Source organism: Lagopus leucura, unplaced genomic scaffold, assembly GCF_019238085.1.
Source record: "Lagopus leucura isolate 7727_CA_CO unplaced genomic scaffold, USGS_WTPT01 Super-Scaffold_100159, whole genome shotgun sequence".
Lineage (NCBI taxonomy): Eukaryota > Metazoa > Chordata > Aves > Galliformes > Phasianidae > Lagopus > Lagopus leucura.
In genome coordinates, this window is record NW_024962335.1 from 30328394 (window position 1) to 30339705 (window position 11312).

Below are 11312 nucleotides of genomic sequence, written 5' to 3' on the forward strand. Positions count from 1 at the left end.
ATAAAGCTAACTAGATTTGTAAGTAAGCAGAAAATAATAGAAAAGAATGTGCAAGTGGCAAATACACATGCTACGCTCAAGGAGAGAGGAGAGAGAGCAGCCAGCAATCAAAGCAGAGACATGGAATGAGGATTTGGTTCTGCCCAGTGTGTTGCAAGGAGAAAAGTGCAAACAAGAAGCACAGTGACCTCATGCACGCAGGCATTCACTGGTGTCTGAGAAGGGTGACCACAGGGTGCCTGTGTGCCAAAGCTCATTCTCTGCCAGCACAAGCAGGCTGTTCTCTCTAGAGGGCAGGGATGCGACGAGCCCAGCTCTGGGCTGCAGGAAGGAGAGAAGCTGCACTACCACACAGGTGGATGCCACATCTCTAGAAACAGGAATAAGAGTCAGCGTAGGATTTCAATTGCCAGTTCACAGTAATCCTTAAGAGAATGGCCCCTGGGAAAGCTGGCAAATAGATCACGTGCTCCCTGACCATGCAGCAAAAGGAATGATAGGCTCCAACAGCACTGCAGCTGACATATCCCCAGGTGTAGGAAGAATCTCCTCCTTGTGGTGTTGGGAGTTCTCTGAACCACTTCTGAAAACGAAGGAGGCACTGCCTGTTCTGCAATCCTGACTGATCCTTCCCAACAAACGTGGGATTGTTGGGATAAGACCCACATGCAGTAGGACACAAGGTGGCCTCACCAGTGGCTCTCCACTCACTAAATATCCCACTAGCTCTTTGTTTTTGTTACTTTTTGTTTGTTTGTTTAAAGAAAAAATATTAAATATTAAAATGAGTTTTGTTACCTCTATACATTAACTTTATTATACATTTATGAGGAATGCTCCAAAAGCAATGCCTTCTGTTTTATTATGTTGGCTTACATTGTCAGTTGGCAGAATGGCAGTAGAAGCTGAATCTTCCCACCAATATTCCATTGCATTTTGTTGCCATGTGACAGATGGTACAGATGTGCAGCCTGACAAAGTGGCATCTACCATGGAAGTGCCAAAGAAGCAAAGGTGTGTCACTCTGTGCAGAAAAAAAATGGCACCCATTGGCATTTACCAACACTTGGTGAACATCTATGGAGATCAAACAGAGAATGTGAGCACAGTGAGGTGGTGAGTAGGGGCAGGCTCTTGTTCATTGCTGGTGAAAATACATAGTTAATGGAGAGGCAATATTGAAAAATAGTGTTATGTAGCTGAGAATTTGCTCCGTGAAGCAGTGTTATTGTGCTCTTTGTATCAGTTGTAGTTTCCATGGAAATAAATAGGAGGCATTACTTTTTGGAGCAACCTTTGCAGCCCAAGACAATTCGTATTCATTCAACTTGGCCCAGGCAAGCCAAAAACTCAAACACCCATGTATTCAAAAGTATCCAAAAGCTAGATTGATGATACATCGAATAAAAACACAGCAAAATAGAATCATAGCACTATAGAATCATTAAAGATAGAAAAGATCTTTAAGATTACACATCTACACTTTTCTTGAACACCTCCAGGGATGGCGACCCCACCACCTCACCACCTCCCTGGGCAGCCTGTTCCAACATCTGATCACTCTGAGAAGAATTTTTTCCTAATATCCAACGACAACCTCCCCTGGCACAACTTGAGGCCATTTCCTCTTGTCTTATCACTACTTAGACTGAAAAAGAGGCTGACCCCAACCTCACCCCAACCTCCTTTCAGAGAGTTTCAGCAATGGGTGTGCACTTTAGGTTGGGCCAGGCTTGTCAGTGGGGCAAGCACAGTGTGAGCTGCGTCAGGATGCATGTAGCCTGTGGGCTGCAGGTTGGGCTTGCCTGCCATACAGGGAGTGTTTGCTGGTGTGTTTGTTCAGTCGGCACTGCCCTGCTCTTCTACTGCCAACAGACTGCTTAGTTACTCCCTGGATTTGTCATTACCAAATCTTACCTCTTACAGCTTTGTTGGTAATATAAAACCAGAGAAAACATTTGTCGCTTCCCCTACTTTGTATTCCAACCCGTGCTGCTGAGATAGCATGGGATCATAGGGTGACAAGGCCCGATCAGCCCCTTCTAGATGTAAGCCCAGGGCACAGGCAGGGATACCCCTTAGCAACTCCAAGTGCTTAAGCTGGAGGGCACCAGCAGCAAAATCACACCAGCTGCCTTTCCTTGGCTGCCTGAGGGCACTGACCAGGACACACCGCCTCCCGCTGTGACCAACACACCCCTGGTTCCTCAAATTGTTCTGTGAAAAAAGCACAAGGCCTCAGGATGCACGCAACAACGCCCAAAGCCAAGTTAAATCTAGAGCAGCTTTTGCTGTTTCTGCCTTGCCTTCACCTTAGCCTGCTCCAAAAGCAGTTATTTCAGGCCTGCAAGCTGTTTGTGCAAGAGAACTCAAGAATCTTTGTAGCTTTGTTACTCTCTGCTGGTTAGGCCTCTTGAATAGTTAAACAAATGCAGAGAGCATTGTTATGAGGAACTGACCTGAGGGGAGTGTATTCACAGAGATGTTTCTTTTTCTTGCCTGGAAGTCGATGTGCTGTCAGTGTGCAGCCAGCACAAGTGGGGCTGGTAGGGTTAAGAGGCAGTCTACCACCAGTGTACTGCCACCAGGCCCTCAGGATATAGGGAGGGCTATGTCACGTTTTGCACTGAGCTGCTGAAAATACAGTATAGGTTTAAATCCCCCATTAAGCAAAGGCCTTGCAAAAGTGTTCTCATGAACCTACCCCAGCATGTGCTGTGTGTTTCTAGCAGGTTCTCCAAAGGAAGTCCAGCACTTGTAAGCAAATCTTTCAGGAGCCTGTATATGCCTTGAGCTACAGCTGCTGCCTTGTTTCTGAAAACGCAGGACAACAGCAATGCAAACGAGATGCAGAAATGAAGCACCTGGGCCATCTCATTATATTTTGATAGAGGCACTTTCACTTTGTCAGCATATGGGGTTCTGAAAGCAAGAGGGGATAATGTGATGCTTTAACAATCTTTGAAATTAAGCAAGTTCCCTGGTGAATTTCTTAAGAAGATAATTAGAAAGGATAACTTTACTGTAAATGAGAAAAACACAAGGAAACAAAATATGAAAACATACTTGACAGCATTTTGTAAGAGTAGAAAATAATAAAGGAGGAAATGCCAAAATCAGATGGCACTTGTTCTAAGCTTTCTCATAGGGTGCCCAGTGAGCACCTAAGCTATAGGCCATTTCTCTCCTAACCCAGGCCTGAAGCCAGAAACCTAAGAATGCCTTACTGCCTACAGAAGCTGTAGCCAGATGATCTCCCACTCTACAAAGGACAGTGAATGTATAGAGAGCAAGAAAAAAGTTTTCCTAAAATGCCTTCCATATAGGGTAGTGAGACATCAATCTCCAGTAACAGCTTTGTAACTCGGTTTATGTTCATTGCATGACTTAATGGTACGAGAAACAGAGCATATAGTTAGTGTAAATCAGTTGATGAGCCTTAGTTGGAACTTGATTTGACCTCTGCTGCCTTTTGTCTTTACACATCTCAGCCAAACACAAGCATGCAAGGCGCACAGCACAGCTACGCTCCTTTGGCTTCTGTCACATTTGTTGCTCTTTCTTGAACCTGAAACCAAAATGACTTAGTACAGGCAATATCCATTCAAGAAACAATAACAAAATAGTGATGGTCCCACCAAAATTTGTCACAGAGGAATTATCAGCTTGGTATACTTATTGATATAATTTCAAAGAATCCATTTCAACTACAACATTACACTAGGACTGCCTCTCCCTTCTTGCAGGCATTTGCATTTCTACTAGGCCTAATAATGAAAGCATTAGATTTTAAAACTTAAGAGCTATTGTGCCTTTATCTTGATGAGGTGTGGCAAGAAAAAATTCAGAGAAGAAAGGCACAGGCTTGCTCTGTTTACATTCACCATGCGAACATTCATGTGCTATTGTTAGTCCTACAGAACTGCCAGCTCCATTGCGGAGCTGAGTTAGGACAAGTGCAGTGGGATTTCTACATAGTGAAGAAACAGCAAGTACAGAGTAATGTCAGAGAAACTCAGACATACATCAGAGGATCATCCCATTAGTAGTTGATCCTTTTTCAGAACCATACTGAGTTACTGTATATAGATGTTGATATTCAGTATACAGCCTTAAATAAGAATTACAAGACATGGGTGCTAAGTTGTACTTTTGAGCATCCTTTTTTTTTTTTTTTTTTTTTAAAGCCTGGTCTTTCACAGACAGCTTAACATTTGATGGAGATACTTCTATGGAAGAATTCTTCTAAGTAAAGCAAATACATACGGCTAAGAAAAGCTAGACAGACACACTCCTGACACAAAGGACATGACCATTTATCTGAATTTAAATACAGGTACCTGAGAGATTTAGTCATATGATGCATGTTTCTAGACATGTGGAAAAGTGTGTGTGTAAATTTGAGTTTGCTGGTAGAAGTAGTGCTCTGAGCAACTTGTGGTTTTTTTTGTTTTTTTTGTTTGTTTTTTTTTCTGAAGGAGACTAGAAAAGCCACCTTATTGCTGTGGAATGTAAAAGCAATAGAAAAGATGAAAAGATTGTTTGAAATAAAGTGCCTATGGCAAGCAAGAGCTGAGTAGAGATTAAAATACCTGCAGTTTCTTAAATATTTTTATTTTCCCTTTTATTTTATTTATATCCCAAAACTTCATCAGCCATAATTACTTTTACTGCCTGGAAATCTGGCCCTAAGCTTCTCTAAAATACGCCCTACAGCACCGGCTGAAATGATTTATTTACATACTTTACAATGTTACACAGAGCAAGTCAAGAGTTTCTACAGCTGTTGAAACCAACTCTGTTGATTTCAATATTCAGTTAAAAGCATTCAGTTTATTTCAGGTTTGGGAGCTTCCCAGAAACCCAGAGCAGTCAGATCTCATTACAGGATTTCATTGCTCCTCAGAATATTTCTTCATATTTTCATGCATGGCAGCGCAGAAGTGAAAGTACAGCTGAGCCAGCAAAGCCTGTGGTGTAATCTCTAGTCTTGTCCCTTCACTCTTCTTTTTCCATTATGCGCACCACACAAGTGTTCCTAAGGATTTCTTGAAGCTCCAAAGAGATGAACACTTGAAATTCCACTGCTGCTCTCCTTTTCTGATAGATTTCTCCACTGCCCCTACCTACCAGAAGGCATGTTCATGTGTTCATAAAATGCCCCCTTTGCTCATAAAGGCAGTAAGTTTTAGGTTTACTGTAGTTTCTACTCAATTGCCTGCAACACATACTAATGATCCTCCATAGCTCCCCAGACCAACTCTCCCCTCCCCAGATCTTCCAAATCCTTCAAAGCACTGCAGAACCACAGACTGATTCTTAAGATGTCAATGCTGGGAAAGCTATTTGGAAACCATCTTGAGGCAGGGTCCATCTAGTCACGGAATAACAGAAAGGCTGGAGATTATCTAATCCGAATACCCTGCAGAAAGCGGAGTTATCTAGAGCAGATTGCTTGGGGCAGCATTGCCTTGACCAAATCTTGAGACTCCACAACCTATCTGGACAACCTATTCCAGTGTTTCAGTGCTCAACCACTGTTTGGTTTCAGTCATACATCCTGTGTTTCAGTTTGTGCCCATTGTCCCTCATTCTATCAGTGGATTCTACAGAGAAGAATCTAGTTCTCCTTAAATAAATAAATAAATAAATCAGAATGATACTTTTCCTTAGCACTTAATCCTGTACAGAGGAGTGTGATTTTAAATACTCAGAGAACATTCCTGATTTTGTTGGCTTGCCTTCTCTATCTGTAAAATACCAAAATAAAAGGAAATAAACCATGGAGGTGTTGCACACTTCCAGTTTACACCATCAGCAAAGTGCATTTAGTATCTTTGTTCAAGTTGGGCCTACAAAGCAGCCTCTGCGCCACTGCTGACATTGCAGAGCATCACCTGGGCACACAGCTACTCCCTTGGACAAGCTCTGCTATGGAAATCACTCAGCATTGGCAAGAGATGGCCACAAACTGGGAAGAGGCTGCCATTGTCTTCTGTTACTAGTGCTTGGGAAACTGATTTCCAGCCCATCTCCAGAAGCAGAGGGACCCAGGAGGCCAGCAGGGAGCTACTCACAGGAGCACACAGGAAAGGGGAAGCAAGGCCTCGGTGAGGGATGATCTCCTTACAACACAGCTTTATTTCCCTCTCAAGTTCAAACAGCCATAGCTCAGGGCAGAACCAGCAACAAGTGCTACTCAGTGACATCAGCTCAGGCAGCTCCAACCAGTCCAGCCTTGGGCAGCACACGCTGGTGTCACTGTGATGACACAAGGCACCAAAGCGATATCTGAGCATCTCCCACCGGAACACCCAGGCAGTGCTGGTGGATTTCCCTTGCCAGCAGGCAGGGAGAATACTGGCTCATTGCACAAATGGCTGCAGGTGCAAGCTTTGGACAAAGTGAGACAGGAGATACTGAAACGGAGTTGTCTGCAGCAGAAACAGCTTCTGCTGCTGATCCTGAGGAGCTGATCAAGACTCCTGTAGGCTCCATTTTTACTGACCCTACAGGACACAACTAAGCAGCAGCTGGCCATGCTGCTGGAACATCAATACAGGAAGAACAGGACTCACCAGTGCTTCCAGAAGAGGAAACCAAAGGTTTACCTCGCAGTCCATCTGAAGAAAGCATTGGCCTAGCCAGGGTTTTCTCATCCCTCAGCTTCCCACAGAAACTCTGGGTACTGGTGGGAAGTGACCAAGTGAAGAGCATTCAGTGGGGTCACGGAGGAAACTGCACTGTAATCCAGAAAGAAATGTTCAAGTTGGAAGTTCTGGCAAGGGAAGCACCTGCGAGAGCCTTTGAGAGTACCTGCATGAAGAGCTTTGTTTGCCAGCTTAACCTGTATGGCTTCACCAAAGTGCCACAGCACTTGGAAAGATCTTTCCTTCCTTAATTTCTGGCCGAGGAAGAAGCATTTGCTGCCCATAGGACGGTAAGTACCTAAATTGTTCCCCATACTAACCAGCTCTTGCAGAACTCAGAGAGAAGGAGGTTCCATTAAAATCAGCTTAGGTCATAGAGGAGGTGAGGATGACAACAGTCTCATCTTAATTTCTTTCTCTACATGTTTCAGGTATTTTAGAAGTAGCACTGCTGAGTAGTACTAGTAGAAATAAAACATATTTGGGCTATACCCAAATTTGAACCAATGGAATGGAAAAGTAAATAAATCAGAATGTGACAAACTCACTTATTTCTGTGCATTTGCAAAATTTCTTCTCTTAGTCAGCCTAAGCCGTAGGATTAAATTGATTTATTGGTGTGGTTATGCCCTGCAGATGGCTCAGCACCACACAGTCCTTCACTCAGTTTCCCCCTTCCTGGTGGTTTACTCGTGGGTTGAGATAAAACTATTAAGATAAAGGAAAATAATAAAAGATGTGTCTATATGTATGTATATATATATACATACGAATAATATACGTAACAAGAGGTGAATGAGAAATTGCTCACTAGCCCACAACTGAGGCTTAGCACCTTCTTCAGAAGTTCTTCTGTATGATGTCATATGGCATGGAATATCCCTTTGGTTAATTTACATCAACTGTCCTAATCTGTTCCCTCCCAGTTCCTTGGGCCCTTTGCTCAGAATGGCCTTGGCTCTGTCCAGCACTGCTTAGCAGCAACTGCAGACATTGGTGTGCTGTCAACATTGTTTTATTCCCTGAACCAAACCATAGCATCATACCAGCGCTCTGAAGAATACAGTTCCATCCCAGCTGAAACTGAGACACCCATCAGCCTTGTTAATACCTATATTTGTCCTGTGCCATTAGAAGTCCTATTTTCTGTATCATGCTATCCTTCAGCTGCACGCTGACAGCACCTAACTCTTCTCCCTTATATTTTTCAGTTACTCCTGTACTCCAGCCCACACTTCAGAAGAGATTACCCGCAGCTGCTGGGACACTGCAAACGAAGAGTAGCCCACAAGAGAAGAGACATGGCTGCCCCTACCCCTGCCCTACAGGAGGCTCTGAATGAGAGCCCCCAGAGGAGCAGGCCAGATGCCTAACCCATGCAGGGAGTGGCTGCTGGGCCAGAGAGGAGCCTGCAGGCAGCAGAGCCAGAATGCACGCAGGCAGCAGCACCCATGGGGCCCTTGCCAGCCAAGCGCTCTAAGAATGACACCCGTCAAGCCTGAGGAAGTGCTGCTCACATCCTGCCAGGCTCTGCTGCAGCACCAGCACTGGAACAGTGCCAAGCTCTGTCCTGCTCCATGCTGCCCCTGAGCAGCATCCAGATGCTGGGTGCCACTTGTGTTCCTCCACTACAGGGCACTCAGCCATTCCTGCTCCCCTCTTTCACACCTGGCTGTTCTCAGCAGGAGCTCCTGCAGCCCCCAGAAAAACCACAGTGGCAGGTTCCCTGGGCTGCCTTAAATTTCCTTGGCTCCTGCTTTGCAATAGCCATTGTGCCAGCAGCCATGATGATGCCACCGGACTGGCAGCCCTGTGCAGCCCCGCACTACCCAATGTGCACCTGCAGCCAGCACCGGGCAGATGCACTATGGGGCCATCCCATGGCCTGCGAGACCCACTGCAGACAGTGGGACAGAAGCCCCTACTTACATGTCCCTAAGCTGTAGCTCATAGGTGATTAGTTGCAGGAATAGCACCTATCAGAGATTAACCTTTTTAGTTCTCATACCTCTTTGTTTGCATATTTAACTACTTATTCACTCCATTCTTCTGGAAATAAAATGATTCAATAATAAACCTTTTCAGTTGTCATGTCATGTAAAGTCATTGGCTCATTTCATGCTGAAATCTCAGATCGAGTTTGTTTCATCTCTCAACAGGCATTGAATGCTTTTCTCTAAACACTACACTCTAGATTCTTTGCTGTACAGTAAAGGATTGGGTAACATTTGTACAACATTTATATCCCAGCACAAGAAAGATGTGGAACTCTTGGAGCTGGTCCAGAGGAGGGCAACTAAGACGATCAGAGGGCTGGAGCACCTCTCCTATGAAGAAAGGTTCTGGGAACTGGGATTGTTTAGCCTGGGGAAGAAAAGACTCCAGAGAGACCTCAATGTGGCCTTCCAGTACATGAAGGGAGTGTATAATCAGGAGAGGGTACAACTGTTTACGAGGGTGGATAGTGATAGGTCAAGGGGAATGGTTTTAAACTAAGAAAGGGGAGGTTTAGGTCAGATATTAGGAGGAAGTTTTTCACACAGAGGGTGGTAATGTACTGGAACAGGTTACCCAAGGAGGTTATGGATGCCCTATCCCTGGAGGTGTTCAAGGCCAGGCTGGATGTGGCTCTGGTCTAGTTGTTGGTGACCCTGCACGTAGAAGGGGTTGAAACTAGATGATCATTATGGTCCTTTTCAACCCAAGCCATTCTGTGATTCTATACATCTCAGACACTGGAAATATCCTCCTAATCACAGAACCATGGAACAGCTTGGGTTGGGAGAGACCTCTAGGATCATCAAGTTTCAAACCCCCTACCACTGGCAGGGTTGCCAACCATTAGAGCAAGTACATTATTGAACATTAGATCAAATTGCCCAGGGCCCCATCCAACCTGGCCCTAAATACCTTCAGGGCTGGAGCATCCACGGCTTCTCTGGGCAACCTGATCCTGCACCTCACCACTCTCGCAGTAGCAAAGATCCCCCTGACATCTAATCTTAATCTCCTCCCTAATTAAAAACCATCCTCCCTTGTATTACCACTGTCTACTCTCATAAAAAGTTGATTTCTCTCCTGCTTATAATCGCCCTTTAGAAGTTGGAAGGCTGCAATGAGATCACCCTACAGTCTTCTTCAGACTGAACAAGCTGTATAATCAAAGAATATTAGGATGTTATAATCACAAAACAAACAAGAGAGTTAGGCAAAGCAGACTATGATAACAAAAGAGAATAAATAGAAGGTTTACCCCTATCCTGAGCTCACAAACCACCAGCAGAGGGAACCTCCAGAAAAGATCCTTCCCCACTGGTAGCCAGCTCTTAAATAGGTCTAGGAGGGATGGAGCCAGGCTCCACCCCTTCCGGCAGCACAGGTGAATTGCCTTCACCTGTGCTCCTCTGGCTGACTCATGGCTCGCCTCAGGTGATCAATCAGAGGTTCAGGCCGTGACTCAGCAGTTCCCATACAACAAGCCCTCTCCCTTCAGCCTTTTTCACAGGAGATGTGCTCCAGCCCTTGGATAATCTTTGTAGCCCATCTCCGGATTCTCTCCAGAAGATCCACATCTTTTCCATGCTGGGGGCCCCAGGCTTAGATGCAGTACTCCAGCAGGGGCCATCTGAGGGCAGAAAAGTGTAGGCAACTCCCTCCCTTGCCCTGCTGGCCACCCCTCTTCTGATGGAACCCAGGATACCACTGGCCTTTTGGGCTGCAAGCACACACTACTGACTTATGTTGAAATTTTCATCAACCAGGACCCCAAAGTTCTCAGCAGTTCTTCTCTCAGTTTCCATATTTATCTGGAATTACTTTGACCCAAAGGCTTGCTTGGTTGAATCATAGAATGGTTTGGGTTGGAAGGGAGCTTTAAGACCATCTAATTTCAACCCTCTGCTATAGGCAGAGGCACCTCTCTCTAGACCACGTTGCTTAAAGCCCCATTCAGCCTGGCTTTCAATGCTTCCAGGGAGGAAGCGTTCACAACCTTGCTGGACAACCTGTTCCAGTGTCTCCCCACCATCACTGTAAATAATTTCTTCCTAATATATAGTCTAAAACTTTCTGGATAGGCTTCTTTTGTAGAAATGTTTCCAAAGAGAAATAGAGGTGCTCAAGAAAGAAGCCTGGACTAAATGGATTTTCTTTTTGTCATGAGTTGGCCAGAAGAGCATAATTACTGGCTCACTGATCTCTACAAAACTGTTGTATTCCTTTAAGTAAGCAGGTCTGAAAGCATAAAAGATTAAAAAATAGGAATTCTGTAAATTAATACAACTGTTTTGTGAACTCAAGGCTTTAAAATTATAGGATTACAGATCATCAGGAATAGCAATTAGTCTAAGCTAGAACCTCTACCATGCTAGCTTTAATGTATTTGCCTTTAATTCATCCATAAAATAGACATTTTTCGTGTTTCATAGAACCATAGAATGGTTTAGGTTGGAAAGAACCTTTGAGATCATCTAGTTCCAACTTCCCTGTTGGGGGCAACCTGTTCCAGTGTCTCACCAGCTCCACAGTAAAGAATTTCTTCCTGATATCTAGTCTAAGTTTACCCTTCCAGTTTTAAAGCCATTCTCTCTTGTCCTGTTGCTACGTGCCTTTACAAAAAGCCCCTCCCCAGCTTTCCTGTAGGCCCTTCAGGTACCAGAAGGC

General features: G+C 44.6%; 1 pseudogene; it reads left to right on the forward strand.

Moving 5' to 3' along the window:
• The first annotated feature begins 6376 nt into the window (after nt 1–6376).
• On the forward strand, nt 6377–8596 carry LOC122190189 (annotated as a pseudogene).
• The last annotated feature ends 2716 nt before the right edge of the window (nt 8597–11312 follow it).